We start from the raw sequence: 27,566 nt of genomic DNA on the forward strand, positions 1-27,566 counted from the left end.
TGGTGACGGGCGCGGAGCGGGGCGCACGTGGAGCAGGCGCCTCGCAGCCCGCCCTCCTCCCTCCCTCGGCGCCGCCGCTCCGCCCGGGTCTTCCCGCCGCGGTTTCGGCGTGGTCGTGGGCACCGCCGCCGGGAGGGAGCCGGTCCCCTCCGCTCGCTTGTGGGCGCATGGCGGGTGGCTTTTCTTCCCGCCAGCGCCCGTGGTCGGCCGCTCCCCGGCTGCCGCGGGGATCGGCGCAACTTCAGGGAGGAACCCGAGCGGGGACGCTGGTCTTCCCCGTTTACCCAAAGGTGAGGTAGTTTGCTTATAGAGCCGTGAATCCCGCCCGTGCCATCTTTTCTTTTAGCTGTCGTGCAAAGGTCGCAGGCGGGGAGCAGGTCCGTTATTTGTGAAATTACTTTATGTCAATTTAGGGGTTTTTTTTCCGTACCCTACCAGAGAAGGAGTGCTGATGAGATTGATTTCTGTAAACGCAGGACAAATTCCTTATGCCATTAAAGTGAGAGTTACGGGCTTGCCGAGTTCGTGTAATCTGATGTTCTCGTAGCTCAAAATAAACCTTTTCATTAAAAAGGAGAAAACCGGATCCAGTTCTTGCAGCTTTTGATTGATTAGAGCTCCCTTGTGGAAATCAGCAGGGAGTTTTGCCTGATTAAGACTTGTAAAATTGTCCTGAGGTTTGTTACACAACTGGCTGTAGATGTGCAGTACGGGCTCAGTTAGGTAACTTTGCATCTAGGTCTTGTTTTCACTGGTCCAGCTGAAGTAATTTCAAGTCAAATTTGTTTCAATTGCTCAACTTTAAGGAGTCAGCCCTCTCCACTTGGCATGTCCAAGGGAGTAGGAGGACTGTTTTACCCGCCTTAAAGAAGAATAAACCTGTTAGTTAAACAGAGAAACGAGTGACACCCGTTGGAGATAGTGATTAAAATTTAGAAATGCTCCATGTGTTTTGATGGCAGTGCCAGGTCAAGTCAACTGTTTTCATCCTGAACACGTTTTATTCCTAATTGCTTGTGTTGTGGTTGAGCCTCAGAAGCCCTAGTCAAGAACCAGGGACCCAGCTGTAATAGATGATGTACAGGTATGCATGTAATCATAGTATCTCTACTATAAAGAGCGTGCTTTCTGGTGTGATTATGCAGAAATGTTACAGTAAGTGGAGCATTGCTCCCAGAAAAGCTTGCAGGTTGCAATTTCCACACGTGTGAGCTGACTATTCAGTTATTGCTGTTCAGTTTTTTCTGTGTTCCTAAAATACCTGACAGTAAGCAGATTACCGATTCCAGTCAGTTGTTTGTGGAACTTTTCTTTTTGCTGCAACTGCAAACATTGCTGTCAAATTGCCTTTTTTTTTTAAGGTGTGAAAGTAAGTAAAATAAAATGGAAAATTTCTTGCACTTCAAATAGCAGCAATATAGGACCAGACTTGGGGAGGGTGGAACAAACAAAACCTAACGCTTTTTTTTTGTGCTGTAACTACTTCCAGCTGAGAAAGCTCCTTTGGATGGCATTTCTCAAGTTGGTTCTTGGATCCTTGGAATTTCGGGTGGCAAAAGTCTGATCAATCTAGCTCTTCGAGTGAGAAAAAGGCGCTGCATTGTGGTCTGTGGAATTCAAATGCGCATTACTGGAAAGTTTCAAATAGCCTTAAAATAATCCTTAGTGGGGCAGGTGTATTTGCTATGTTTGGGGCAATTGGATTTGGTTATAAAAGAACAAGTAGTGTTTCTGAAGTAGGGCATACCAGTGTAACTCTGTTAGCTTTGGTACTTCAGCACTGGTGTTCCTAAACTGAGACCACAATCCAGTACGAATACATGCATGTAAATTCAGTGTCGGTAGATAGATGTGTTGGTATTGCTAACCTCCTGGTCACGTTGGAGGCTTGGATACCTCATATTCTTAAGGATAAGTCTATGGAAAAACTCAGGTATGTGCTGAACAGCTTTCCTGGGCTAGGACAATAGAAAACAAATTGTGTATCACTAAAGTTAAAAGTATTCAGGAAAGCTGTTAATAACATTCAAAAAGAGATTCTTAATATGCATGTGAAGAGCATTATCAGTTTGTGTTGCTCAGTAGCCAGCGTGTAGCTGGGCTATCATGCCGAACTGTCCATCTCCTAATCTTTGGGGAGAGATTTTTCTAAAAAAGGGTGCTTAAATATACCCCAGTTTAAATTACTGAAGTGAGGTGAATTATGGTGAAGTAATTCTACTCATAAGATTGGATGTTTGTACCTTGGACAGAAAAACTATCTTCTTAGCAGCATGCCAAAGCTTGGACCTCTCCATATGCAGAAAAGCTAATGGAGTATGCATTGTGGTGTTATGTATTCAGTGCTGTTTTACAGGAAACATTTATATGGCAGCTATCACCGATATATCACAATTGCCGATTTATCTTCATAGGGGTGGGATAGGAAAGTACCATGGATGTGGAGAGACTAAGTGCTTGCCGAGTCACTTGGGAAGTCTGAAAGAGCAAGAAGTTGAAGCCAGATGGAAGAAGCTCTAGACTGGCAATCCTACCTGGATTGTCTGCCTTGTTTGCTATACATTGTTTGAATTATGCTATAAAATAAAGATATTTCTAGGTATTGCATCCAGTGGTTGGCTGACAATGTTCAAAGTTTAAAAAGTGTTTTTCTATTATATGGCTTTCTATTTCTTGCGTGCACATGGTATTTGGTAGGCATTAGTATTTTATTATGCTCTCATAGCTTCCCTTTTCCTAGGATTGTTATTTGAATGTTTTAAAATCATCTAGTAGACTCCATGCAAAAACAACACTCTGTTAATGGATTGTTAGAGTGGGGAATTTGAATGTGAGATAGCCAGTGGTCAGCATTATGGTTCCCGATGCAACCATTAGTCAGCAACGCTTCACATAAATATCCAAACTAAAATTTAATATCATCCGCTGTAGTGTACTTGATTGGAAAGGTGACTTTAAGCAAGCAGGAAGTTCTAACTTGAGGACGAAGAATACATGTCTACAAAGAGCTGTGCTGAGGTTGCTGTGAAAATGGTAACTTTGGGGTTTAAGCATTTGTAAGCAAAGTTTAAGTCCATTTTTGCTCTTAAAGCCTGCCACATGCAATTTTAAAGAGTGGCTAAATAGTTTTAGTTGTTTTACAAGATGCCTGACAGCAAAATCTCTGCGTAGCAAGGCACGCTGCTCTGAGGAGCTCAGCTTTTGTCTGCACTTGGAACTGAAGTGTCCTTTGCTGGTTCAGTTGCATGTGCCACTGCTGCTAGCTGTTGGCAGTGAGAGGCATTTATTCTGTGTAAACTCAGATTTGAGTAGCTGAAGACCCTCATGTTGTCTCCCACTAATCAGCCAACTGTAGTTTCTGTGTTTACTGCAAACTAACAAAAAGAAGTCGTGTTAATTTGCTTCTGCTTGCCCTTTTGTGCTGCAAACACTACACGGCTGTGAAGTTGCCTTCTAGCTCTGGTTTAGGAACATACTCTTCTTCAAGGTGGTGTGTATGTCCTTAAACAGCCCTGATTCTCAAAGAAAGGTAAGTTTGAAAGTGGCATTTGTGCCCTAGAAAAAGCTACACAGAGGTAAGGGGAGCCATGTGCATGCTTAAAAACTAACACATGCCCAAGTGTTTCAGTGAATAAGCTTGAGTGCTTTGCTGAATCACAGCTGTGAGCGTGCAGAAATACTATACCTACAAAGTCTGTTACAGCTGAGTATGGTACTTGTAATGTATTTCAGTGCAGGTGTTTGGAGACCATCCGAACCGCAAAAATGAATTAGGAGAGGGATCGTACATGCTATCAGACAAGAATGGAAACGTAACGTTGCAAGTGGCTTAATTCTGGCTTCGCTGGGAAATGTTACCAGGACTTCTCCCTTCCTCTCCGATACTCAAATACCCGGTGAAAACCGATGCAGTACATGGCCCAATTCCCATTGATTTCCTTAAGAAAATGACTATACAAAAGGTGCATCCAAGTAAACTGCCTTGGGAGTTCCACCAGCCGCCGGCAGGAACTGTGGGGTTTGCCTGAGAGTAACATTTTTGTGGCAACCTGTGATACTGATCTGATAAGCGGGACCAGCGCTAAATAGGGCAGCCCGCGGGGACGCGCAGTCCCGGTACCGACCCCGCTGCCTGCCGCCCTCTTCACTTGATTCACCTGCCCCAGCCCTCCCAGGGCAGCGGAGCCGCTGCCGGCAGGGAGCGGGGCTCGGCTGCCTCGCCGGAGCCGCGCGGTGGGGCGTCCGCCTTCCCCGCCGGGCGCGGGGCGGAGCCGCCAGGGGGCGCCCGAGGACCGGCGGAGCGCGGCGGCGGGGATGCCGGGCGAGGGAGCGCGCGGTTCTCCCCCCCCGCCCCGGGGATCCCGGCTGCGTTGCGGAGTGGGGACATTAATCCCAATTTATCCCATCCATTCCTCGGGGAATCCACATCACCTGCCTGGACGCTCTCCTGTTCACAGTGACGGGCTGCGTTACGTTGGTCTTGGCTCACGGGCAATAGCGAGGTAAAGTCGGCCGAAATACGGCCGCTCGAAGTGCAGTCAGTGTCGGTGGTCCGCACCGAGGCGGAAACGAAATCCGAATCCGAGCGATCCACTTGGAAGGTGTGTTCAGATGAACTTTGCAGTGCGTCTCAGTGCAAAGCAGCCTGGTGTTGCAGGGCCCTGGAGAGGGGGTGGCCGAGCGCCCTGTCTGGTTCCGGGGGGGGGGGGGGAGTGGGCCCTCTGCATTGATGGGCGAGCTGCTGGAAGAGGGGTGTGGGGCAAGGAAAATGCTGCTTCAGGAGCTGTCTGTGTCTTGCCAGCAACAGGGTCTCTCTCTAGGTTAGAGGAGACAGCAAAGTCCTTTCATTGTGGGCCTGGTTATGTATAGGAGCTTGTCTGGCCAGGAGGAGTTTCATCTCCTGCCTGGTGTTCATCCCTTAGCTTGTCCACCCCCCTCCCTGACATCTTCTTACCACTACCCTTTTCTACCTTCCCAGCCCAGGCCCTCCAAACTTGGAAATGAAATGGCTGCCCGCTTCTTTGGTAGCCTGATAGAAGGGAGTGCAACAAGCACATCAGGATGGGGTGCTAGGAGGATCCTTGGCCAGACCAAGAATCTAGTTTGTGGCTAGAGCAGTGATTCCTGGCTGTAGCTGCCCATTCTGACTTTGATTCCTTATTTATTTTCAATAGACACATGATTGACACAGGGGGAGTACGTACAGCATTTGATATGCTAATGAGTGTCATTCATGGATCAGCAAAGTCTGTAAGTGGCTGTCACGGAGAGTTGGGATAGTACGGAATAAGATTCCCTTTAGTTAAACAGCAGACAAATGGAAAACGGATGTTCCCTAGGCAAGAACAGTTTTCTTGGTGGAAAGGATTGTAAGCTACGGAACTGCTCTGGCATGATACCTGTGCACTTAATCCATGCTTTCCTAATCTACTGCCTGCTGTAATTTTCTCCAGTAAATCATTTACTGTGAGTTGATCACTAAAAGTTACATGGATTGTCAGTCGTCAGGCAGCAAGACAGACATTCACTGTACATCTAGAGAGGGCAAGACACCCTTCTCACAGGTGGCAAAAGCCAGTTATTTGGCTGTGGGGTGCAGCTTGGACATGGGTGGTATTTAGAATTAATTTCTAACTCTTTTTTGATTGTCTCTTTACTTCAGGGAGTTTCTTCTCTTGCATTATGTTGTCCAGTGCCTTCAGGCAAGATCATTGCCTTTAGTAATGCTTGTCACTGTGGCTCAGCATAATGTGAAAGACTAGGATTGTTAATATGTTAGTTGCTATCTAGAAGGATTCTGTCAATAAGCAACTGGATATTCTGATACATGCAGAATTGGATTGTTGAATTAAAAAGTATCTTGCAAAATATCTGCAGTAAGAGAATATCTGTACAGTTATGTGAAGGCTGTAAGTGACTGGCACTTTGTCAATGCCAGTAAAATCCTTGGAAATGTGGACAAATGAATAACCCACTGATAACAGTGTGCTAAGTAATGTAGACAGCTGTTTCATATTTGGCTTTATGTTAATTGCTGCTGCTGTTACCATCGTATTTGTGAGTTGATGGAGTTGCACATCATATGTATACTCCTGGTGCAAATGTTGCCTTGGTTCATCATGTGTTGGTAACAGATATAAGCAGATGCTTTTACTTGGCTATTACTTTATGGTGAAAGTTTTATGGGATTGTTAAGGTTCACTGAGAAGGATTGAAAATGACTTGGAGATCTTGCCAGACATTTGACCAGATAGGCTCAGCTTTGCATAGTGATCAAAGAAATGAGGGGGGAAAAAAAATCTGTGAAATTATTTGTATGGAATTCATGTGTAGATGAAGGAGAGGAGAAGAGTAAGGGAAGGGGAAATAGAAAATTCTAGGACTAGCCTGTCTGTCGGAGTGGTTTAAGTAGGGTCCAGTTCCTTGTGACGGATTGTAGGCAGCTTGTAAACTGCCCGGGTATATTCTTTTTGAACTTGCAGAAAGCTTTCAGTCTTAAGCTTGTGTTAATGGTCTGGGCTGAGCCTTCAGCTTCACCTCTGTGGAAGAAATGGAAGAAAGTTTGCCGTGCTACAGCTTGGGTTTTGGTTATTTTGCAGATGTATAAAATACAATGTCAGCTCCCATGTGTTGGGGCTGACAGTACCTGTGGGAGATGGCCATAGACAAGCACAGAAAAAGCAAGCAGAAACTTTTAAGGCACATGTAATTTTCCCTGAATTTAGGAAAAGCCCTTTTGTCTTTTCATCTAGATTAAATGCTGCTTGAGTAACTTTAATTTTAATTTCACTTCTCGTTGTGACATAAGCAGCTGTGCTAACTTTGACAGATTCCAAATAAATATTTATGTCAGTTTTGATTTGATATCATGAAAGCTCACTTGCAACTTATAGGAAAAATGACAGTATCAGTCCTTCCTCTTCATATCCATTACAATCTTATATTTCAGAAGAAAGAATTTGCCATAGGACTATAGAGTAGTCAGAACTGAGGAAGCTGGTGAACTATATTTGAAAGTTGCTTTTTCTTCACCAGCTCAGATACGTCTTGTGTGTGTCTATTGAAGGGCTAGGAGATTGAATGATTCCTGAATATCTCTCAAGGAGGGAGAGTCCACAACCTCCCTGGGCAACCTATGCCAGTGCTCAGTCACCCTCACAGGCAACGAGTGTTTCCTGATGTTCAAGGGAAACCTCCTGTGTTTCAGTTTGTGTCCATAGTCGCTGGTTCTGTCACTGGGCCCCCCTGGAAAGAGCATGGCTCCATCCTCTTTGCACCCTCCCTTCAGATGTTTGTATATGTTGATAAGATCCCCCCTGAGCCTTCTCTTCTCCAGGCTGAACAGCCCCAGTTCTCTCAGCCTTTCCTCTTATGTGAGGTGCTCCAGTCCCTTCATCATCCTTGTGGCCTTTTGCTGGACTCTCTCCAGTATGTCCATATTGCTCTTGTACTGAGGAGCCCACAACTGAACACAGTACTCCAGGTGTGGCCTCGCCCATCCTGGCACCATTGCTGGCCTGGCAGTCATCAGTATTGGGGAAGGTGGACTTCTATTGCTTCTTGGATGGACTGATTCTGTGTTGCTGAGTTGGTATATTCTGACTCCCTGGTTTTTTTCCACTATAGGTTTTCATAGCTTTTCATAGGTTTTTGTTTTTTGAGTCCTTGAACTGTTAACAACCTATGTTTCAAGGATCTTATGTCTAGCTGCAAATTTACCGTTCTTATCTATCATGGCTCTAGTCTAAGTATTGTTACACAGCTTTCTTGCAAGCTGGCAGTTTCCTGAGAAGTTTCATCCAAGGTTACGCAGTTCTGCTGTGTCAAAACTAGGCCTTGGATCACAGACAGCTGAACCCCTAGAAGGAGGATTCACACAAAGCTGAGGTGTGAAATCAGTATGAGCTATGCTGTGCCAATTCCCTTAGGAGGACACACAGTGAATAGTAGCTGCAAGGTTATTTGAACTACTTTCAAAATAGCTGGATGCCTGCAGGAGAAGCCTTGTAACTTAAGCCTTCTCTGTGCTTAACTTTTACCCATCAGTGTGTTTTTGTATGTGTTTCTGACACTAATGTGGTTTATAACTGGCTCTTTGCCTGGTCTTAGGCATTGACAAGTGGTGCTGGTATGGACTGCTATGGTAAGGAAAACTTTTTTTTTTAAATAGCACAAAAGCCATTGAAAGAAACAGAAGAGGATGAAGCTCAAGATGTTGACGAGAGTTGTAAAGGAGCAATTGACTGAGGGTGAGAACCAATACACGGGCCTGCTGTATTATATGCTATTTAATAGTTAGGGAAGGGTGGTACAGTAGGTAAAATTGGAGAGAAGGAAAAATAAGGACAGGTTTTATGAAGAGAGGAGAAGATACTTTTGTATTTCCTGAGGGGTAGAAGGATCAGAAATTACAACTGGGTTTTAATGAAAAAACAGTCAGTAAAGTTCTGACTCTTGTGAAATGCAAAGCAAAACTTACATTACCTTCACTGGTGCTGGAATTATTCCTGTCTTGAATGTCAGGAAAGAAAGAGAATGTCAGGAAAGAAACATAATCTTTTTTGTATTTGTAAGTTTACAGACTTGGAACATTTGTTATCTGCAGTGGAAAATCAGGTCAAACACTGTGAAAAACTTTCTCACTGGAACAGTAGTGTAACTAGAAAAAATTTCTGGAGGAAGTGAAATTTCAATCATCTGGAAGTTTTAAGAACAAAGAGTGTCTACCATGAGTTTTTGAGATACAGTTAATTCAGTTTTGTGAGCTATTGATATTTCAGCCACACCCTTTGTGATTTTATAAAATTTTCCAGAAAGTAGATTTTCAAATCTGTTTGATCCTTTCTACACAGGAGGCAAAGCTTTCTTAATTTGTTGATCTCTGTGCAGCACATCAAGGAAGCCAACATGTTTCTGACATAAAATCACAAGAGTTAACAAGTTGTGAAAATAGTGTGGTTTGTTTGGTGGTTTTGTTTTTTTTTTCCTTGAACTACGATTTCTGATAGTGTACAGCAGGTAATGGTACTAATTTGTAAACAGGCTATTGATTAATGCTCTTTGATGTTGTTGCTGTTGCAGTTTAGAGTTAGTTATTTATTTTGACAGCCAGAAGTGGCCCCTATGACTTGCTATTATGTTCAAGTATTGGTCTGACATCTTTGAAAAGTGCCGCCCCTCTTGTGCTGCTAGAGGTATGTAAAGTGTGATGCGAGTGACTTCCTGCCACTGCTCATGAACAGGGACAGAGGCTGTGGTATCTTCATCTAAGAGATGCCATGTACAGCTTCAGACATAGTGTCTTAAGCATTCATCAGATGTTATCAAAGTCGCTGGCACATCAGTCATCTTCTAACTACTTCTGCAGTAAAATGTAAGTAATTGGATTGTTAAGGATTATTTTACGCACTGGAGTGGTGGTGTTTGTGTGTGGGTTTTTTGTTTGGTGTGTTGTGTGGTTTGTTGTGGGTTTTTTTAATGCACTATTCAGTTTGAGAGCAATTAAATTGCAGCAGTCTTTACAGGACAATTTCTGCTATTTTTGTTTTTGGAAACAATCAACTGAATGGATGACAAAACTGTATATTTTCTGAAATCCTCATTTTTTATCAGCGTGATGCAAAGGAAGGCCTTTCTTCCATCCGTGATCTTTACTTCCTGCTGTAGCAAAACAACAACTTGTAATGGTTCTTGCATTCAATTGAAATTTCTTACAGCAGTGTTCTTTCCAAGTGTTCACCTAATTATGGGTTGAATTTGCTGCCTAAGTAGATGGATTTGTCTTGTTTGTTTGTTTAAGGAAAAAAAAAAGTCCAGAATATCAGAGACCAGTTGTTTCGAAGTTCACTGAAAACTTTTTTGAGGAAGCATCCTTGAAACTTTTTGGAATTAACTGCTCAGAGGTGTATTTGAAGGTTAGCAGTGATTCTCAGGAGGGTTGACTGGGGAAGTTTGTAAAGTTAGCTATTTTAGTCTGCAATGGAAATGGCTTTGGCTTGAACCAAAGTTTAACTGGTGTTCACAGAAAGTATTTTCATAGTGAAGATGCTTGTTTCCTGCCTTAAATGAATCCTTAATTTCTACACCCTGCTACTTGTGATGTTAATGTATTGGTTTCCTTTCCTGTCCTATTAAGCTATATTTGGCCTTCTTTTACTGAAATAAATCTGGTCCCGAGAGTTTTCTTACATAAATACTACCTACATAGTATTAAGAAAGTCTAAACCTGGTCTGTACTGAGTAAGTATAAGATGAAGCATAACTTTTACGAGTGATGATGATGAAGCCAAATGTGTTCTGTAGGCATTTAGGATCATAATTAGCAAAAAGCAGATTTTTACACGACTCGAATTTTATTACCTTATTAGATATAATGCATTTCACTGTGGGCAAATAGTTACTGTATAATCACTCTCTTTGGTAAGTACCCAGAGTTAATTTACTTATTTGCACTTATGTCTTGGTGGCATTTTATTGTGGAAGTGGTTATGTTTAACAACCCATTTAGCAGGTGAATAATTCTTTCATGCTGTTGTATCCATTTCCCAGTGACCATCCATGACTCGTCAGATACTAATTTTTTCAAAGGGTGCAGTTTTCTGTCTGTGACCAGAAGCTAAATTGGAGTTGAATGAAATAGCAAAGAGAGAATGTTGAGGGTTTGATCAATTTGAAATGGTCCATTTTTCCTGCACTTCAAGAGAATCAGGGAAGATGAATGCAGCAAGTGACTTGCAATGTAGCTGATCTCTGTAACTTCACTGACAAACAATGAGCTGCACTCAAGCAACGTTCACAAATTACTGCTGTGTAGGTTGCCAGCAGAATGCATGAGATCTGCAAAAGTGGCAGTGCCCAGTGGTTTCTGAAAGACAGGAGAAAACGAGGGAGAGAGTAGCCCTAACATTTTTCATGCAGCTGTTGCCAAGAAACTTCAGTCAAATGTAATCTCTTATTGATTGTGGTTTCCTTGGCTTAATGATGATATAAGTTAGACCACAAATTCAGTTTCTCTGAACTGATTCTGATGTGACCTATCCCTGGCTCTGATAGCAAAGAACTTTTGTTGTGTGTATTTTGTGCTGTTGTGTTTGGTTTGTTGGTTTTTTTGTTTGTTTGTTTTTTTAAACTGAGCATGGATACCGTGAGCAGATGGAAACCACCCAGTGGAATTGCAGTTGGAAAATAAGGTAGAAGTTCAAGTCACTCGTGTTAAAGTGGAGGAAAAATTAGTATGCAGCTAAAAGCTTATGAGTAAGTGAAGGATTGGTGTTAAATGTTAATAGCCATGTGTTGGGAGGAAAACACAGGAGCTGACCTCTGTGGAAAAGGTAATGCATTAACTGTCAGTATAACATGTCTTGCGAGCCTTGTAAAGAGCAAGGTAGTTACATTCGTTTTGTTTGGTTCGTAATCCACCATGGAGAGTAGGTTGCCAGGATGCCTGCTGCAGAGCGACCCATAAGCAACAGAAGCTTTGGAGCAGAGGGGCTGAAAGATTACCGTAGGGGTGGAGATGGATGGATCTGCTGAGCTCCTTGCAGGAAGTCCTACCTGAATTGCCTGTTAGTACCTACTTGCCTGTACATTTGGGCTTATATAGATGGTGAGTGTCTGAAAGGGCCCCTTGTGGCAGCTCCTACAGTGAAATCCCTTGTGTTACCAAGGTGTGATTCGTGAGAGCTCTTGTCATCCCTTTCCTGTTGAATGATCGCTGGGGCTTCTCTTTAAGTGTCTTGGGTAAATGTCTTGAAGCTGTGTGAGACTCTTAAAACTGTGAAGGCTGGCCATACCTGTTTTAAATAGTTTGCTAGACCATATTTGATGCTTGCAAGCACCCATATGTTTCCAAAGATGCGCTCAGACCTTAAACAGAAAAGATTAAATAGGCTTTGAATATGAGTATGATTTAGCAACATAGTCTTCTCCAGCTGTCACTTGGCCCTTTCTCTGTGCTGCACTAGTCACTGCCCAGGTATTAAGGGTACACAGAGAAAGGCTGTGGGGTCTAAGGGCACTGATTTGGTGACTTTTCCTTTCCTAATTAGTAGAAAAGAGATGATAAGAACATTTCCCAGTTGCAAGAAAGAAGCAAGGATGCTTAAAAATCAAACCAAATGATCTCAAGGAAAAAAGAAACTAAGACACAGTTCTTGTTGTGCTGGTGACAGCATTTTTGTTGACTTAGTAGTCTGTACGCAGGAGTCCTTTCGTTTTCAGCATTAGCCCCACTCCATGTTTTCATGACATCTCATGAACAAGAAACATGAGGCAAAGATGCTAAGAGGGTTTTATTCAGTAATTCTTGTAGGGTGTGAGGTCTAAGTATTTCATGCATGTGGAATGCTTTGAAAATGGAAAGTGAGACAGGAAACTGTATTTTCTGGTATGTTTTTTCTCTGAGGGTTTATTATGTAATGCATAATTTGGGGATTTGACTCCAAAAGCATAGCTGGTTTGTGACTTAGCTGCTTTTCCTAACTATTCTAGGATAAAATGTTTATTGGTATAATTTGTGAGCCATAAGCTCTATTGGCTTCTAGTTATTTCTTTGAACAACAGGTACCTAACTCAGTGCAGAATTACAGCATTTGCAGGGCCCAGTTTTGGGACTTTATTGTTTTTTTTTCCTTCATAAAAAATGCTCACAAAGCATCAAACAACACTGAGCGGGGTAGAAAATGAGTAAAGAAACCAAACCAAACAAACTACAGCGTGACATAGTTTAACATTATACATTGTATTGTCATCCTGATTTCTTGTCAGAAGTGGAAATAAAAATGAAAGTTATGAGCAGTGTCTTAATTTTAAGTGTAAACATCTGAAAAATGAGGATTTTTTAGTGTTCTATTTAAACAAATGATTTGTAAAGATTTTCAACTGAGTATTGGTTTTTGTGTTTTATTCAGAGATAAAAAGGATTGGGTTTTAGCACTCATTTAATATCTAGCTCTCAGTTCTACTCAACTCTTACTGCTAGTGTATTTTAAAATAGAATTTAAGGTTTTTATGGTTCTCTTTAACCATATTATTAAGAATGAAACAGGTTTTTTGAAAAATCAAACTTCTAATTACTTCAGATTTGTATAATAACTCTTATTTTTCTAATTCTAGAATTATAATTCTAATCCATTGACCTGGGTTGAAACAGATTAGCTTTCTGGCTTTCATGTGTCGGGAAACATTTGTCTTTGCTTGCAGGGTCGGGTGAATAAAGTATTTTATTTGTTTGTTCGGCCACTGAACCAAGTAACCACAAATGCTTGCTTGGTTTGTTCTGATACAAATCTTCATCTACCTTGTTTTTCACTTTGAAAGAAAAATGAAAGATTTTTCTTAAAGATTTGGGAAGGTCAAATGAAATATTCCTTCCGTGAAAACAAAATTTTGTTTCCATCTGAAGTACTTTTCATGGCAGCAGAACACACAGGTGTCCTTGAAAAACTCAACAGCAAGAATTGCTGGTCCTTTGGTGCACAAGCCAGTGGTTAGAACACTTTCTGTGGGTAGATTGAAACTTTTCTTTTTCTGTAAAATGTTTGTACTGAAGCTGGGCCAGAGGACAAGAGAACCATCTGGCTTCTCTGCTCAGCCAACTGCAGTAGGGAAAGGAGGTGCAGTGTGTCTGGCTTCAGCCTGGTTTCATGTCGTATTGGAGTACATCACTTGCAGGGGCACACTGTCTGTGGGAGAGGCCAAGGCAGCATCAGTAAACTGGATTAATAGCACTAATGTTTGGAAGGAGAGAGGAAAGCCCTTGAATCCTCTTGGTTAGAGGAAGGACATGAATCTCTTTTTCTCATCCGGGGCCAATATCCTTTGGATAAAAGACGCGACTGGTAACAACTCTTCGCTGTAGGTTGTGCTTCAGTTTTTAGTTGAAAGCACTTAGCAAAGTGAGTGGAAATCACGCATAACTTGGTGTGACAGAGAAACTGAAACTCCGGGGTTTTGGAGTTGTTTTTCCTAATAAACATTTTCGGTAGCTCTCCCCCCATCCAATTCAACTTGTTTGGAAAGTCCAAACAGTATTGCTATTGCACAGGGTATTACTAGCTGTCAGGGAAAGAGGTGACTCTGAGCTTTTTCTGCTCTTGTTCCTGTAGGGAGGGACCAAGGTGTTCTGGGGAAAGCAGGGTTCAGGTGTGAGGAATGGCTGGGCAGCAATGCAGGTTGACAGATCTGCCTTCACTCCCTGTCACGGTCTCTCTTACGTGAGGTGTGTATTTGGGAGCGGGTTTTAACCCCCTGGGAAGGAAGAGGCAGTATGAAAGGTTGAAGCAGGAAGAAAAGGAAGGGAAGATTAAAAAGAACTGCCTTTGAAGTGACAGTCTAACCAGCCTATGGATTCTTACAAATGTTGAATAGTGTTGCTCCTCTGTGCCTTGGTGAATGAGTCACAAACATTGCTGCTGTGCTTTTTCAAATCCTGTGTAAAGAGGGGAAATAATACTACTCCAGCTCTACTAACTGGGGACTGAGGGACAGCAGGGTTATGTGATTTGTCTGCAATCACTAGGGATTACTGATTTGCCTGCAATTACTAGGGTTCTGTGGCAGTGAGGCACCAGAAGAGGGATGTTTGGACTTCCAGTTCAGCACACAATTATATGGATTTCCCCTAAAAAAACATTTGTGCAATATTTTGTGTATATTGGAGAAAAAGAGCAGAAAGCTTGATCCAAAAATTCTGATGAATTTCTATTCAAACAATTAAGTGACAGGCAGAAATAGTTGCTTGTGATATTTCAGCAGTGCAGGTATGCTTTTGGCCCATGTAGAAGCACTTGTGGAAAAATTACTATTTATGAGGAGATTTAGAGCTATTTCTCTTCCATGAGCTATTTACTTCTTCAGCTCAGCTAACATCTATTAAACATTAATTCTAAGTAAAATACCCTCAAGAGTCAATTTAGGTAAACTGCAGTACCTCTTTCTAGACTAAAAATTGCTTTGCATAATGCACGTAGAAAAATCTATTAAATTAATTTTTCTGTTCCTCTCAGTCTTTATTATATGTTGAGATTAATTTTTTTTTATGAGGGAGTAGGGAAGGAGGGAAGAAAGCTCCTTTGTCAGCTGCATAAAGGGACAGTCAGAGCTTTTGTGTGTAAGGGGTTTTTTTAATCATGTCTTCAATTTTCTTCTCTTTTAAGTTGAATATGTTATCATGACTGCAAACTTTCACACTCCCATTGTCATAAACAATGGTCTAATAACCTTTAGAGCTTTGGCATTTTCCAGCCTGGCAGCCAAATGAATGTTTGGAAGAATGTCAAAGACAGTGACTTAAATAATGTTGCAATACAGAGTTAGCCTGTCCTTTACTTCAAATACTGTATGGTATTTTTAAAACCACATGCCTGCAGCAGTGGGTGATGTTTGAGAATTAGCATCACCTTTGATTACTGTTTGAGAAGACAAGCAGCTGCTTTGGGTTGGAGGTAAGAAACATGATGCTGCCTAAGTGTGCAGCTTGCTGAGCTGAAAACTTGGGGTGGTAGGAGGGAGGACGATGCAGGTCAGACCTGCACAGAGGTGTGGGCCCTGGTGGGAAACTGGAGGGATTCAGCTCATGTTCTGGGTTGGACGGTGGGCGGAGAGGATCTGCAGTCTCCTAGCCTTACCCTGTTACCATTGTCACTCTCTCTTAGAAGTTCAGCTTTACTCTATGTTTGGGTGGTAACCAGGTGTTTAAAACCCTAAAGTTTAAGACATAGCTGTTAAGGGGTAGGTCATTAAGTGGCATAAAGAATTAGTGCACATCAAACTTGGGGAGGTATCATTAAGGGATGGGACCAGAGCCCACTGAAGTCAGGGAACATTTTTTTCCTTGGTCTCCAGTGTATTTTTGGTGAGATTATACAAAGGTTTTAACAGGTTGGGTATTCCTGTGCAATGTCCTAACATTTTTTTACCAGGATGTTTTAAAGAGATAAAACCAAAAATACCATTTGGGGACTTTGTGCAAGGATTCTTTGTTCATTTAAGTGTGTTAACTCAACTTTAAATTATTCAGCTTCGCAAGAGGGTAGGGGAATACCAGTAGCCCATCAGTAAATGGTACCACTGCTTTTGTTGCTACAGTTGTCCAGTGAAGCTAATATTTACCTGTACTTCAGTGAATCTCCTCCCCATGCCCCCCAAATACTATCAGCTATTTTCCAAGCTTAGGAAGGGAATTCAAGTTACTAATACCAGGCTCTGAACTCTTAGTCAGGGAGGGCTTACAAGTTACTGTGAATCAGGTGAGCCATGCTAACTCTCCATGTTTATGCTCTGACCTCTTAACTACTGTGCATCTCCTTTAGACTGCTTTAGCTGAATGTTGGAAATACAACTCTTTGGCTGCAAACAGTTATTCATTTTGCTGTGCTATTTGAAGTTGATGTCACTTGCTGGTACTTGACAGTGCCATGTTGCCAGAGATTGTTCCTCTACAGCCCTGCAAGCAGAATAAGAATATTCTAGTCTGGTTCAGTCTAAATCTGTGAGACTAGTTTAATCTGCTTTGAATGTGGGGGTGGGTTTGCCCACTGACTTTGAGTTAGCCCAGTGACTTTGCTGGAAGGAGATTAGAGAGTACTTTCTACCATCAGAGCCATAGGGAAGGGACAATGACACGTCGCACAGCTACCTACAGAAGACATTTTTGTAGAGCCTGTGATTTTTCGCCAGTTCATGTATTTAACATCAATACAGGTGAAAGAGGTTAAAGTGTGTAAAAGTGCTCAAGGAGGTCCAAACTATACTAGCAGTTTTGGTTTGGTTTATACCTATTATGACCATGGTAGAAGAGTTCTTCTGTTTTGGTGTCCCAGCAATGTCTTTTGAGTGTAGACAAAGGCACAGTGTTGATTCCTCCATCTCATCTAGCTTTGATTATTTTAGAAATCTCTGCTTAAAAAGAATCCACCCTTGTCAGGTAATGCAGCATTAGCTTGCTATAATTCTGAGTGCAGATGAACAAGTTTTAAGCTATTTTCAAGCAGGCAGATCTATGTAAGAAGGATTTATCTCTGTAAACTTCTAACAAGCCCAGCCAAACATCTTCTCAAGCAGGATCCCAAAATGGCTAGTTGCTGGTTTTTTTTTGTGGGTTTTTTGTTTGTTTGGTTGGTTTTGGGTGTTTTTTTGGGGGTTTTTTAATGTTTGTTTTTTTTTCCCCTCCACTCTGTGTACTATACTGGTAGTATTCTGGCAGTCAAATTGCAGTTCACAGTTCAAAATGAAGATTCAATTTTATTTTCTACTTGTTGTTTTCTCACATGACACTTTTGCCATCTATGTTTCTTTATAAAATACTCAGACTGAACCCTAGGAGCCATATTTTCCCAGCTAAAAGTCAATTTTTTTTCTCAACAGGAATCGGTGGCAAAGTATTTAATGCCACATAGGAGTGTAGCTGTAAAAGGTTTTTCATTCTTTTTTTTTTTTTTCCTTTTTCCCTATTATAAAGTACTACAAGCACACTTCAAAGTAGCAGCAATCTGGAAGGTTTTTTCAAATAATTTCTTAACATTCCTAATTCTTTCATATTTTCATATTTCTATACATGAAATATGTTTTGCTTGATTTACAGCAAGAAGTAGCAGATCTCTTGGCAAAATAATTTTAAGCTCATATCAAAAAAAGGAAAATACTGAACTAATGTTGTAAAGCAGTTATGGACAGCTGAGCAAACTCAATAAGCCAGAGTCTTGCATTAAGGTGTTTGTTTTAATGAGAGTATTTAACCTTTGGAAGCACTTACTATGGATGTAGTGAATTCATTGTTATTGTAAGTCTTATTCATAATTTCTATCTTTTTAGAAGTTTGTCCTGTAACTCAGTGATAAATCATAGGCTTGCTTTAAAACTTAGGTGAAACATTATTCACTTTCTGATACAGAATATCAAACTTCTTGTTCACCATGATCCTTTCTGCGCTTAAGATAAGAATCTGGTTGCAGAATCAGGACTTCAAGTTGCTGTTTTTGTCAGGGGTTGGGTAATCTATGTATGTTGTGTTTTACATTTTTTATAATGCACTCACCTAGTTGAATCATATCTGGGTTTTGGTGTAATTAATATGCTGACTGGTTTTCCACAGTAAAAACAAACTCTTGCAGCTCTTGGGAGAAAATGAAGTTGAGGAAAAGCTCAGCACATTGCACTGCTTAGGTGTTGGACTAGGGGAGATCTGATGATTTAGCAATGATGATAAAAGAAACCAGAAAACGACTTCTACAGTGATTCATTTTCTCATCTCTGGCAGCCATAGAAACAGATCCGAAGGCTGTATTTCTACTTTCTACTCTGTTATTGTATCTACAGTAAATTGGATAATAAAGTGTGAAAACAGATCTCCCATAAAGACTGCAAGTTTGTAAAGTGACAGGAGATTTGTGGATATACATATATATGTGTGTATATTTCCTCCCTATTGTCTTGACACTTTATTCCATAAGTGTTTCTGCAACTCAGTTCTCCACTCCTTGTGCTTTGCTGATTACAGTAAAGTCAAGCGAGCCTACCTCAGAGTCAGCAGTTTGTTTATGGGACTGTGCCACACAGGGCTACAGGGAAGATAAAAGTGCCAAAGAAATCCCTCTATATATTGCCATCAAAGGTTTCTGAAGCATCACGAAAACAAATGTGTTTAAGTCAGGTCTCTTTGATGGTGTGTTGGGGTGGGGGGAAGGGCACTAACTGCTTGTTCACTGTGTTATACATGGCAATAGTGTCCCATTTTAGACTTTCCCTGTCCTGAATCTGTCATCTGTAAGAAAAGGCTGTTTTAAAGTGCATGGAGGCCAAAGAATGTTTTTCCCAGCCTCCCCTGCGCATAATTTAATTCTCCTTATGTTAATGGCTGTAAGTAAAATACAAACAGCATGCAGACTGTAGTAGCTGAAGAAATGTTATGACTGGTGGGTGTTTTAAAAAGAAAAAGTAGTTTTAGGAAGGGCTGTATTTTCTTTGGGAGATTATAGTGTGTCAGTCTCGGTGAGTATCGTAGCCCTGTTGGATGTTCCTTTCTGTCAGAATCAGAAAAGGAGATGGGAGAGCTGTTAAAAGGGCTAATTCTAAAAGATGGAATACATGCAAGATAAATTTTGAATGACGAGGCAGAGCTCTGCTTCGTGTCACTGGTGCTTGTATGAAGGCTCATCAGTGTTGTGCACTGGGGTGAATTTGCTGGTGCTGGGAGCTCCTTGTGCGTTTGTGTAACAGGCTGCAGAAGGGAGCTTGTAGGTTAGCTGTCAGCAGGCAGCGCAGGGCACGCTTACCCGCCCGCCCGTGGGGCTTTGCAGTGAGGGCTGTGCGCTGTGGCTGGTGGCATACAGTGAGGTTGCTGCTAGGTGCGGCATGTAAAGAAGCTGCGATTCGGTAATCCTTGAACGAAACTAAGTCACTCACTCCGGGGTGGCATGGAAGTGTAGGGACTTGCTATTTATTTAAAAAACCAAACAAACCAAATTAAAAAAGCCTCCCCAAAACCTGAAAAATGTCCGTGTTTCCTCTGAATTGTTTCCATCTCCCTTCCTCCCTGGTTCTTGCTTTGGCCTCTGCTCCAGAAAGTCTGCAATTCCCCTTGCTCAGCAGAAGAGATGGGCGCAAAAGACCAGCGGGTGCCCCTGATGACCCTGTCAGATGGGCATATGAATGCCTGTTATATGTCAAACACCACCTTCTCAGCTCTGTGCAGTGTTTGAATGGCATGCTCTGAATGCCTCTAGTGCTGGTATCGAATCTCTTCTCATTCAAAGCACATCTAGATAATGATCATAGAATATTATGTGACTGGTACAGTAACTGTTGTTACTAAAGCACTGTTCCTAATACTGGTGAATTGCATTGCCTCTAGATTAACAGTGGGGAGAATTGCTTCTAATTCACACAGTAATAGGATTCTCAATGTGGTTATGCCTGAACGGACCTTTTCTTGGCACTGGCAGTGCATTGCTTGCTTTGCAGCCCTATTATCAGGGCATCTTGAATGTAAGTTGGAAACGTGAAGTGGGGGATTTGAAAATGGGGATCTGGAAATACTGGTGTGAATACTTAAGAGTGGTAGAGTGGAGGGAAATTCCCAGAAAGTCCTGTTTCCCTCCACAAGAGGTGCCAGTGTACCTCTGAAGTGCTGGTATTATAGGTATCCATCTCAGCAGGTACTGTCCTTTTAAAGGAGAGCGAGTGTATGGTTATCATCTTTTCTGTTCAATCTGTGTGCATGCTTTCTCAGTTCAAGTTCAGCCACCTCTAACTCACTCATGCAAGTCCTTTTGATTAGTTAATTCGTTGCCCTTATTGAATGACATTCTGAAATTAAAAGGCTGGTGCATGAAAGCTTCAACACAGGACCTTTGCTGGGCCTATTTGTTGAGCAGCCCAGTCCTTTTAATCAAGTTACTGAATTGCTCTGTTCCATCAGGCATGGTCTGGTCTCCTGAGTCTCAAGGAACTTGGTTGTGGGAAGAGGAAAATGTTAAACCTATTCTAATTTAATAATCTATGATCAGAAAAGGGTAAAATTGTTATTTAGGCAAGTAGATAATTAGAAACCAATTTTTAAAGGAATTACTAAGTCTGCAAATATGCTTTGGCAATTTTTCATGGCAAATTCAAGTATTAAGGTAATGCAGTTTTCAAGGTTTTGATTTATATGGCTGATTTTACTTTGCTTTACTCTGTAGAATAGGGTGAAGTGCTGTGCAAAAGTCATCCTGCGAAGTTTATTTGCTGTGGTTATTTGAGACTGTGCTCTCAGCCCAATAGACTCTGCAATACGGAGGCTGTGCGCCCTTTTTGGGGGAAAGGGACCATGTTGTCTGCTTGGTGCTGTGAAGAATGGAAAAAATTCTAGCTGAAACTTCTAGATGAGATATAGAATGGATGTCTAGGATTAAAAAAAGATAACCATGAATATAAATCACACAATAAAAAGACATTGCAAAATACTACAACGTTTCTGAGTCACTGCTTGTGTTAACACCCTTTCGTAGATACATACTGAAAACTGACTGGAGAATTGCTCACTGTGGCTAAAGTTATTGCTGTGTTACAATATTGCGTTGGAAATACCACATTACTGACAGCTCAAGTGGTAGATTCATATGTGGCTTCCAAAACTGAAGGTCCAAAATCAAGAACCATCTTTTCAGCATGTCATTTGGAGGATATGTCTTATTCCTCACCACTGGTTTTAATCATCAGGGTGATTAAAAAACAAAATGACAACAAAAAATAAACAAAACACAAATAAGATAGGGTGATTTGCTGAAGCTCTGTTGGGAAGTTGCACTGGGAATTTAAATTTGACTTTCCAAAATCCTGTTCCACTGACCTATCATTCAGAACAACCTTCCCTGATCTAAGCTAGTGCTAAGAGAAAAGCTAACAGCAAGCATCTGTGGCATTAGATACTTGCCTGATTCCTGTATCTGCATTGGTGGAAATTGGGCACCAAAATGGTGTGGAGCTGTCCCTAACTCTATATTTAGTGTCAGCTTTAATTTTATTTTTTTAAATTTAACAGTCACCCGAAGCTAATGGCATCGAAGTTCCATCTAGACCAATACTGAGGTATGCATCGTTGCACCTCATGCTGTGACCATAAGAGGAGGTAAGTGCTAGGTGTAGGAGTTTAACTGTAATTGTGATATCCTGTTATAGAAGTTATTTCTTGTTTAACTTGGAGGAAGAATGTGAACAATTGCAAGCAACATGCAGCTTGATTCTATGGACTACTTAGAATTGCTTCAGCTGTTTAGCCATCTTGAAGACTGCTATCCTTTCTGGGGACTGTACTGGTGCTAGCATGCTGGAAGGTTTAAAAGCCTAGAAGTTCCAGAAGTCCCACATCAGAATGGGCAAATGAAATTAATTATGCCAGGAGATGACGTTGAGTTGCTGAATACAAAAATCCATTTAGCAACCTCTCATCAGACAACTCATAAAACATGGAGGAGCTCTGCTTTAACCTGCTATGGAGACTTCAGTCGTAGCTCTGTGATCTTGATAGATCAATCTGTTAAGGTAAATTTTTTAGAAGTCTTTAGTGAGTAAAGGCATCTATATTGATATTTCTGTCTGTGCCTGCCTAGCCCCTTGTTCTTGCCATTCCCCCATATTTAAGTGTGAGCAGCACATATCACACTCCTCTCTAGAGTGCCTTAAATAAAGGTGACAGACAACTGATCTTCCTGCTGCCCGTTGTGTGACAAGGGCTTTTTAATGGTTTTCTCAATTTTCACTGTGACTCTGAGGTCTGGCAGGATAGAGCTGGTAGAACAGAAAAGACATAGGCTTCTCAAAGTTAATTCCATCCTAATTTCCTGAGGTACTTTTATTTGGAGAATATTTGAGTTTTGCTTGTTTTCCAGCAGCCTTTCTTGAATGCAAATGCCTGGATAAACATTCTGGTAATCTTAGTTTAGTTATTTAACCTGGGACAATAATTAGGCCTTGTGTGCTTTAAAAACTCTCATATTGCGCAGGCGCATGTGACTGAATAATTGATCTGGAAAGTAAACAGGAAACCTCAACAAATGGTATCACACAGTCCGAAGACAGGAATATATCTGTTATACAGACTTATTTAGGATCATCGTCATCTTTTATGTGACAACTGGTGCAGAGCTGTTAAGAACAGGAAAGTGCATGGCTTTACCCCAAAGCTGTGTATAAGCATACACCTTTTCTTTCCAGTGTTTTTTAAGGAATGTTTTCAAGTGCAACTGTAAGGTGAAAGCACTTATTTCAGTACTGTTGTCTTGATGTGACTTTGTAGTAAAAGGTTGAGTATTCCAGTTATTGTTATTAGTAGGTCTGATACGTTAAGTATTTTCCAGGTCAGTATTAATTTAAATGTATGGTGAATACATGTGACAGCCTATGCTTTGTATAGGCTTGTGTAATTCACTTACTACCACAGGTCGGTGGCTGACTCCTCCTTGGTGGGTGCCAGACACATATATTCATAGCAAATTAAAACACCAGAAAAGTTTCTGTATTATATTCTGAATTTTTAATAAAAGCCATTGGGAGTACTGTGCAATGCTATGGAGCATATTCTGTATAGCAGGTAGACAAGAAATATTCCTAATATGAATGGAATTACTTTTTGAAGAACACTTTTGAGGATCATGGTGTTTGGTTGGTTGGTTTTGTTTTTTGTTTTTTTTAAATACCATTCCTCTAATCAGATGCAGAAGAGGATTTAAATTGGTTGTGGAAAGAATTAAAGCCATTGTGCATGCAAGTCTGGGTAGAGCCATGTAATCAAAAGATGGTGGGAAATGATGAATAAAGCTGCTGAGTATTTTCTGAACAGAGCAATTGGGATAAAATGGGGCAGGATCAGTTTGAAAGTACCAACTTTTTATGCATGTTTTTAAAGGCAAATTTGGAAAACAAACATGTCATCAATCACAGACTGCTTCATCTGCAAAATGGTTCTGAAATTTTAAAATTAGGTGTTTAGACTTCTTAAATATTCCCTCCTTTGGCTTTGACCAGATGACTTCCAGAGGTCCCTTGCAATTTTAAGTTACTCTGGCTCTCCACCTTTTTTTCTCTGGCCAAAACGACTTGGTAAATTTAATTTCAAATAATTTTGTTTTCTGTTAAATTATATTTTGTGAAGAATGTACTGCTTATTTAGAACAGGCGGTTGCTTCCCCCCTACCCCCCTTAATAGTGATTGTGAATGAAAAGGTACAAATTGAAGGAGGATTGTGCTACTAAAAAGAGTGTCAATACTGTGGGTGTATAATCAGAAGTTAAGATGAGATGACGCTTGCATCAGCAATGAAAAGAGTTCTGTTGTTTGGCACAGATTTGCTTGAAATCAGTGGCAACTATATCAGCATTTTTTTTGGTCCTGTGTTTTTTCAGTCTTTTATATAACCCATAAATTCACTTAAGTCTAGCAGAAACCTCTCCTTTGAGAGTTATTTCTATACAGTACAACTGTAGTGCAATCTCCCTAATTTTGTCATTCATTTTTGTCTTGAAAATGTAACCCCACTGTTGACATGTTATTAAGGTTTCTGCACTCAAAGGTCAGTTCCCCCTGGAATCTCCTTTCGTCTGGAAGATAGCATGTATTAAAATTTTATAACAGTTCCCATTAGTTCCAATTCTATAATCTTGGGATCAATCTGGCTGCCCTTCTTCATAGCCTATCAAGTGCAATAAATGCCTTAGGTGAGCAATAAAGAGATTGGAATTAGATTCTCCTAAGCAAGACTTGTTTGCATAAAGGTTTAAACCTGGCCACAGTTGTGCTGATAAGGCTCCTTCCACTTCAGGTGAAAGGAGCTGCTAACACTTTCACATATAAAACAGCTGACCTTATTTCATAAGAACTTCACCAAGGTTTCAAAAGGAAAAGGGATTGTTACATGATTCCCAAGAATGGTACCCGCCCTTTCTACTGCTCTCTCCATGTGTTTGCTCAGGGTTTGCTCTGCATTTCAGTCATTGCAGCCAGCCCCTGGGAGAGCTAGAACTGGAGACTCCCTCCCAGCTGTTGGGAAGGGGATCCAGATCATCCAGGAATATGCTTGCTTTGATTTGTGTGTGAGAAGACTAGCCTGTGGTAGTCCAAGTAAGTTCTGTGGGTTAGCAGTTGTGGTGGGAGTGGACTTGAGAGCAGAGGCCAGAATCCCATTTGTCCTTCGGGCACTGTAAAAGGAGGGTACTGAACAAACACCCGTGGCTGAAAGGCTGGATTTCAGATGTTTCCATCAGAAAACTTTAGATAAGGTCAAGGCAATTATTTTTTTTCTACAGATTTTCCTACAGATTTACTCCACTGTGATTAACACAATGGCCTGGTGCCTCTGGACACTATTATGCCCCTGGACATTATTATGTGGATAATAGTATTAGCTTAAAAACTTGGAGAGAGTCACTAAATTTGTATTTTCAGTGTGGCATAAATTTTTCTCAAACAGCATGACTTTTCATAATTAATTGCACTTTTTAAAATGTCAGGCAGTGTCCTGCTAAGGTTATTGATGAATGCAGTGGGTGAAATGTAATATTAAGGGAAAAAAATAACATGACATCTAACAAACAAATTGCCGTTTTCTTTCACATCTCCTCTTGTCATAGTCTCTTCAAAGGATGCTGCAACATATCTGTGAGAACTAATATTACAGCTCACTGAGTATTTTGTGAATGAGTAAGATGGCTGTCCTCTTGGCCAGCTCTGACAGGGAGGATGTTGCCAGGGCCAAACCTCCATGATGAAACTATTTGGATGAGCTGCTCCTTTTTACTTTTGTAAAGAAGCCAAGCTGTCAAATACCTTAACACTAAAAAGATTTATTGAGTTATGCTGTGGTTGTGAAGGGTTTAGATAGCTCCTATCACCACCATTTGATCTAATATGTGCTCCACTGGGACCGATTGATCACTCGGTGCCTCTCAGTGGATAAGTGTGTGAACTGGACTGAGAGATACTGATTGAGCTGCCAGGTCCCATTACAGAAACTTGTGACAATTCCAGCATTAGGTGATCCTGTGCTCTTATATAATGTGATTGCTTGACTGAGTTGGTGGTTATTTTTTTGTGGTTTTTATTTTTTTGGAGTTAGGGGAGGCAAAAAAGAGTTAGTATCTTAACAGCTTTCTCACTTCATACAGGTATTGAGTTTGCCTAGCAAAATAAACAGACATGGCAAGTGTCTTCTGTCCTGTTCTCCACTTCTATGTCTATATATAACTCCAGACCTGCAACCTTCTGTTCTCATGGATAAATGAATAATTAAAAAAACCCAAAGAAAGACATGTGGATTAAATTAAGCACTTAATTTCTTCAGAATGTGGAGAGCCTTTCACAGTGTCCTGTGCAAATTGATGAGTCACATGAAATTATTTCAGGCAGTAATGCCAGCAGAAGTTCATCTTGGTGGATGCTGAAAGTTAGTTTAAAAGTATTTTAAAAGAATGAAAATACTGGTAAGCTCCAGGGGGTTGGTTATCTTCTGATATGTTGGGTGGTAGGAGACAAATGCTTCTCTTAGTGTAGGCATAATCTGACGTTAAACTAAAACTTAATTTGTTTTCTTCAGAATGGATGCTTTTCTTGCTGCAGATTTTACAACACTTCGTCTTCAGTACCTATGATCTTAAAGAAGCTGAGACACTGTTTTGCATCCCTTTACACTAAAGGGAAGAGCATAGTGCCAGTTATTATTGAGGTCATCTGACAGTTCACACTACAATACTCCATTCTGAATTGCTTGTTGACTTTGATAAGCTTTTATCCTGGAATTTTTTTTCCATACCATGTGCAACCTCCTAACTGCAAAGGAAAGCCAAAACATCCCTCAAGTAAGGTTCCAAGAAAGTGACATTTTTATACTTTTAAAATAAAATACAATGGTCTTTTCTTTGAACAAAACTAGGTTTTTCTGTGCTGTAGATGAGGGAATGGAAATTTGGCAGAGTTTTAATCTTCTGTTCTAAAGAATATCAGCTAAAAATAAGTGTATATAAGATCTTCTATAGACTAGACTGAAACCTATCAAGTCTGAACCTTTGAGATACCCTGGCATACTTGACATAGCTCTGACTGCTCACCAGGGTGCTTCAGAGTGTCTTTGCTTCAGAGCCACTCAACATACTTCAGCCCAGAGCTACAGGGTCAGGTGAGGTTTTCTGTGTGGTGGCTGCTTTCCTAGCATCCAGCCTCTATTTCTTCAAGTTGGTCTTTCCTCTCCTGGCAAAATGGAGCAAGAGCTGTATTTGAGAAGAGAAACAAACAGATTAGCCTCTGGTGGAAGGGAAGGAGAGCTATAGACCAGGCAAGGAAATTGGATGGGACAGGCAATAATTTGGTTGGATTTGGAAAGAGCTTGGGTGAGGAGGTGAGAGCAGGGAAGAGACTGGTGCTGTGAAAGAGTGGTAAGGAGGAGGACTGAGCTGAGATACAAGAAATACAGGCTGAAAGGGTTGGTTATGAGGGTGATAGGGAGCCTCCTGAGCAAGAAGACTTGGATGAGGGGGCAAAAGGCAAAGAAGGCTTTCTTTTTTAAACAAACCAACCAGCTTCCCTCAACCCCACCCCACAATAAAAACAGAAAAACCCCAAAACCAAACCAAAAGAACTGTTGTGGTAGGGAGAGCAGAGCGGGTTGAGAAGCTCTTAAGGACAGTAGCTACTTGAACAAGGAAATTTGGTAGAAGATTGGTGATCTTAGCCCAAATGAAGAGCAGAAATTGAGACTGAGCTGAGGGTAGAAAAGGGACAGGGTAGGCAGAGGTGGCAGAAAACAAGAAGGATGAATAAAGGAGCGGTGTGTAGCTGTGTTACAGTCTGGAATGGGACCTGAGGTTTTTTTTCTTTTTCTTTTTTAATTATTCTATATCTATAATTTATAGCAGAGCTCCCAGTGAAAAAAACCTTCGTTAACCAAGTGCTTGCCTCCCATCACCTCTGCTGCTGTTCCTGTGCTTTCTGGCACAAGAACTTTTGCATTTAGTGTACTCGCTACGAAGATCTGAGTATTGTATGCCTATGCCAGCAACCATCACTAGGGAGTAATTGCTCACCCATGTGACATGAACCG

General features: G+C 41.1%; 1 protein-coding gene across 1 annotated transcript in view; it reads left to right on the plus strand.

The window, feature by feature from the left end:
- The first annotated feature begins 211 nt into the window (after positions 1-211).
- Positions 212-27,566, plus strand: part of CPNE4 (copine 4) — a 244,111-nt gene continuing 216,756 nt past the window's right edge. The window contains exon 1 of the mRNA XM_072851433.1: positions 212-290. The gene's annotated coding sequence lies outside the window, so the exon portion shown is untranslated. The remainder of the gene's footprint in view (positions 291-27,566) is intronic.

This window comes from Ciconia boyciana, chromosome 2 (assembly GCF_034638445.1).
Source record: "Ciconia boyciana chromosome 2, ASM3463844v1, whole genome shotgun sequence".
Taxonomy (NCBI): Eukaryota; Metazoa; Chordata; class Aves; order Ciconiiformes; family Ciconiidae; genus Ciconia; species Ciconia boyciana.